A 5982-nucleotide genomic window follows, 5' to 3' on the forward strand; every position below is an offset into this window, starting at 1 on the left:
CGGACAAAGTGGTGTGAAATTCTTATGCAATGGACCGAGAAATTCAAAGTACAAATGGTTTTGGAGAAAAGCAAAGTTTTTTCGTTAGGCAAGTGCATAAAATGTCATCTATACAAACAGAAATATCATGTTTTTTTTTTTTTTTTTTTTTTTTTTTTTTGCTGTTCCTCTAGCTTTCTCCCTTGAAAATAGGAATGTGTAGAATGGTGTCTCCTTGTGGAACCAATTAGTGATTCCAAGCACAAAATTAAATGGTCCCTGATAAAAACATTCAAAACAATAAAGTCTATTGATAATATCCAGAAAACACAAACACAGCGGCTGTAGTAATATCTGTGATTGAGTTAGCCAAAACACAACCAGATATTTCTGATTAGATCCAGTCATATCCGGACAAACTGGTCTGGAATTCGTATGCAATGGACCGAGAAAATTAGAGTAAAAATGGTTTTGGAGAAAAGCCGTCTTTTCGTTAGGCAAGTGCATAAAATGTCATCTATACAAACAGAAATATCATATTTCTTTGCCACAGTTCCTCTAGCTTTCTCCCTAGAAAATACGAATGTGTAGAGCTGGTGTTCCCATGATGAACCAATTAGTGTTTCTACGGTACAAAATTAAATGTTCCCTGATAAAAACATTCAAAACAATAAAGTCCGTTGATAATATCAGGAATACACAAACACAGAGGATTTCACAATATTTCTACTGAGTTAGCCAAAATACAACCGGATATTTCTTGTTTCATCCAGTCATATCCGGACAAACTGGTCTGGAATTCATATGCAATGGACTGAGAAAATCACAGTAAAATGGTTTTGTAGAAAAGCAAATTCTTTTTATTAGGCAACTGCATAAAATGTGATCTATAGAAACAGAAATATCATGTTTGTTTGTCGCAGTTCCTCTAGCTTTCTCCCTAGAAAATACGAACGCGTAGAGCTGGTGTTCCCATGATGAACCAATTAGTGTTTCTACTGTGCAAAATTAAATGTTCCCTGATAAAAACATTCAAAACAATAAAGTCCATCTATAATATCCGGAAAACACAACCACACAGGCTTTCACAATGTTTTGGATTGAGTTAGCCAAAACTCAACCATATATTTCTGTTGTCATCCAAACATATCTGGACAAACTGTTGTGAATTCGTATGCAGTGTACCAAGAAAATCAGAGTAAAAATAGTTTTGGAGAAAAGCAAAGTCTTTTCGTTAGGAAAGTAGATAAAATGTCATCTATTCAAACAGAAATATCATGTTCATTTGCCGCAGTTCCTCTAGCTTTCTCCCTAGAAAATAAGAATGTGTAGAGCTGGTGTCCCCATCAAGAACCAATTACTCTATCCAAGCTCAAAATAATATGTTCCCTATAAAAAACATTCAAATCAATGAAGTCCGTTTATAATATCCAGAAAACACAAACACGGAAACTGTAGCAATAGCTGGGATTGAGTTAGCCAAAACATAACCGGATATTTCCAGTTTCATCCAGTCATATCCGGACAAAGTTGTGTGTAATTTGTATGCAATGGACCGAGAAAATCACAGTACAAATGGTTTTGGAGAAAAGCAAACTCTTTTCGTTAGGCAAGTGCATAAAATGTCATCGATACAAACAGAAATATCATGTATGTTTGCCGCAATTCCTCTAGCTTTCTCCCTAGAAAATACGAATGTGTAGAGCTTGTGTCTCCATGTGGAACGAATTAGTGATTCCCAACACAAAATTAAATGTTCCCTGATAAAAAAGATTCAAAACCATAAAGTCCGTTGATAATATCCAGAAAAAACAAACGCTGAGGCTGTAGCAATATCTGGGATTGAGTTACCCTAAACACAACCTGATATTTCTGGTTTCAATCAGTCATATACAGACAAAGTGGTGTGCAATTCGTATGCAATGGACCAAGAAAATCACAACAAAAATTGTTTTGGGGAAAATATAGTCTATTCCTTAGGCAAGTGCATAAAATATATATACAACCAGAAATATCATGTTTGATTGCCGCAGTTCTTCTAGCTTTCTCCCTAGAAAATATGAATGTGAGGAGCTGGTGTCTCCATGTGGATCCAATTAGTGTTTCCCAGCACAAAATTAAATGTTCCCCAATGAAAACATTCAAAACAATAAAATCCATCCATAATATCCAGAAAACAGACACTAAGTCAGTAGCAATATCTGGGATATAGTAAGCCAAAACACAACCAGATAATCCTGGTTTCATCCAGTCATATCCGGACAAAGTGGTGTCGAATTCGTATGTAATGGACCGAGAAATTCACAGTAAAATAATTTTGCAGAAAAGCAAACTCTTTTCGTTATGCAAGTGCATAAAATGTCATCTATACAACAGAAATATCGTGTGTGTTTGCCACAATTCCTCTAGCTTTCTCCCTACAAAATACGAATGTGTAGAGCTGGTGTCTCCATGTGGAACCAATCAGTGATTTTAAGCACAAAATTAAATATTCCCCGAAAAAAACATTCAAAACAACAAATTCCGTGTATCGTATGAGGAATACACAATCACAGAGGCTGTAGCAATATCTAGGATTGAGTTAGCCAAAGCAGAAACCAGATATGTCTGGTTTCATCCAGTCGTATCTGGAGAAACTGGTGTGGAATTCGTATGCAATGGACCGAGAAAATCACGGTAAAAATAGTTTTGGAGAAAAGCAAATTCTTTTCGTTAGGCAAGTGGATAAAATGTCTTCTATACAAACAGAAATATCATGTTTGTGTGCCAGATTTCCTCTAGCTTTCTCACTAGAAAATACGAATGTGTAGACTTGTGTCTCCATGTGGAACCAATTAGTGTTTCTACGGTACAAAATTAAATGTTCCCTCATAAAAATATTCAAAACAATAAATTCCAGAGATCATATCCAGAAAACACAAACACAGAGGCTTTCACAATATTTCGAATTGAGTTAGCCAAAATACAACCGGATATTTCTGTTTTCATCAAGGCATATCTGGAGAAACTGGTGTGGAATTCATATGCAATGGACCGAGAAAATCAGAGTAAAAATGGTTCTGGAGAACAGCAAATTCTTTTCGTTAGGCAAGTGAATAAAATGTCATCGATACAAACAGAAATATCATGTTTGTTTGTCGCAGTTCCTCTAGCTTTCTCCCTAGAAAATACGAATGTGTAGAGGTGGTGTCTCCATGTGTATCCAATTAGTGATTCCAAGTAGAAAATTAAATGTATCCTGATAAAAAACATTAAAAACAATACAGTCCGTTGATAATATCAGGAATACACAAACACAGAGGCTGTAGCAATATTTGGGATTGAGTTAGCCAAAACAAAATGGGATATTTCCGGTTTCATCCAGTCATATCTGGACAAACCGGTGTGGAATTCGTATGCAATGGACCGAGAAAATCACAGTAGAAATGGTTTTGGAGAACAGCAATGCCGTTCGTTAGGCAAGAGCATAAAATGTCATCTATACAAACAGAAATATCATGTTTGTTTGCTGCAGTTCCTCTAGCTTTCTCCCTAGAAAAGAAGAATATGTAGAGCTGGTGTCTCCATGTGGAACCAATTACTTTATCCAAGCTCATAATAGAAGGTTCCGCGATATAAAATATTCTGAACAATAAAGTCAATCGATAATCCAGAAAACACAAACACAGAGTCTGTAGCAGTATCTGGGATTGAGTTAGCCAAAACACAACCAGATATTTCCAGTTTAATCCAGTCATATCCTGACAAACTGGTGTAGAATTCGTATGCAATGGACCGAGAAAATCACAGTACAAATGGTTTTGGAGAACAGCAATGCCGTTCGTTAGGCAACTGCATAAAATATCATCTAATCAAAAAGAAATATCATGTTTGTTTTCCACAGTTCCTCTAGCTTTCTCCCTAGAAAATACGAATATGTAGAGGTGGTCTCCACATGATGAACCAAATAGTGTTTCTACGGTACAAAAATAAATGTTGCCTGATAAAAACATTCAAAGCAATAAACTCCATCGATAATATCCAGAAAACACAAACACAGAGGCTTTCACAATATTTCGGATTGAGTTAGCCAAAACACAACTGGATATTTCTGGTTTCATCCAGTCATATTGGGACAACATGGTTTGGAATTCGTATGCAATGCACCGAGAAAATCAGAGTAAAAATCGTTTTGGAGAAAAGCAAATTCTTTTCGTTAGGCAAGTGCATAAAATGTCATCAATACAAATAGAAATATCATCTTTGTTTGCCGCAATTCCTCTAGTTTCTCCCTAGAAAATACGAATGTGTAGAGCTGGTGCCTCCATGAGGAACCAATTACTGTATCCAAGCTCAAAATAAAATGTTCCCGATAAAAAACATTCAAAACAATAAAGTCCATGGATAATATCCAGAAAACACAAACACAGAGGCTGCAGCAATATCTGCGATTGAGTTAGCCAAAACAAAACCGTATATTTCCGGGTTTGTCCAGACATATCCGGTAAACTGGTGTGGAATTCCTATGCAATGGACTGAGAGAATAACAGTAAAAAAGGTTTTGGAAAAAAGCAAAAACTTTTCGTTAGGCAAGTGAATAAAATGTCATCGATACAAACAGAAATATCATGTTTGTTTGACGCAGTTCCTCTAGCTTTCTCCGTAGAATATACGAATTTGTGGAACTGGTGTCCTCATGATGAACCAATTAGTGTTTCAACGGTACAAAATTAAATGTTCCCTGATAAAAAAAAATCAAACCCATAAACTCCATCGATAATATCCAGAAAACACAAACACAGAGGCTTTCACAATATTTCGGACTGAGTTAGCCAAAACACAACTGGATATTTCCGCTTTCATCCAGTCATATCCGGTATACTGGTGTGGAATTCGTATGCAATGCACCGAGGGAATCAGAGTAAAAATGGTTTTGGATAAGAGCAACATCTTTTCGTTAGGCAAGTGCATAAAATGTCATCTATACAAACAGAAATATCATGTTTGTTTTCCGCAGTTCCTCTAGCTTTCTCCCTAGAAAATACGAATGTGTAGAGCAGGTGTCTTCATGTGGAACCAATTAGTGTTTCCAAGCACAAAAGTAAATGTTCCCTGATAAAAAACATTCAAAACAATAAAGTCCATGGATAATATCCGGAAAACACAAACACAGAGTTTGTAGCAATATCTGGGATTGAGTTAGCCAAAACACAACCGGATATTTCCGGTTTCTTCCAGTCATATCCGGACAAACTGGTGTGGAATTCGTATGCAATGGACCAAGAAAATCACAGTCAAAATGGTTCTGGAGAACAGCAAATTCTTTTCGTTAGGCAAGTGCATAAAATGTCATCGATACAAACAGAAATATCATGTTTGTTTGTCACAGTTCCTCTAGCTTTCTCCCTAGAAAATATGAATGTGTAGAGGTGGTGTCTCCATGTGTATCCAATTAGTGATTCCAAGTAGAAAATTAAATGTTTCCTGATAAAAAAACATTAAAAACAATACAGTCCGATGATAATATCAGGCATACACAAACACAGAGGCTGTTGCAATATTTGGGATTGAGTTAGCCAAAACAATACCGTATATTTCCAGTTTTATCCAGTCATATCCGGTAAACTGGTGTGGAATTCCTATGCAATGGACTGAAAGAATTACAGTAAAAATGGTTTTGGAGAAAAGCAATGTCTTTTCGTTAGGCAAGGGAATAAAATGTCATCGATACAAACAGAAATATCATGTTTGTTTGCCGCAGTTCCTCTAGCTTTCTCCGTAGAATATACGAATTTGTGGAACTTGTGTCCTCATGATGAACCAATTAGTGTTTCAACGGTACAAAATTAAATGTTCCCTGATAAAAAAAAATCAAACCCATAAACTCCATCGATAATATCCAGAAAACACAAACACAGAGGGTTTCACAATATTTCGGATTGAGTTAGCCAAAACACAACCGGATATTTCTGGTTTCATCCAATCATATCTGGAAAAATTGGTGTGGAATTTGTATGCAATGGA

This window comes from Lepus europaeus, unplaced genomic scaffold (genome assembly GCF_033115175.1).
Source record: "Lepus europaeus isolate LE1 unplaced genomic scaffold, mLepTim1.pri SCAFFOLD_32, whole genome shotgun sequence".
Lineage (NCBI taxonomy): Eukaryota > Metazoa > Chordata > Mammalia > Lagomorpha > Leporidae > Lepus > Lepus europaeus.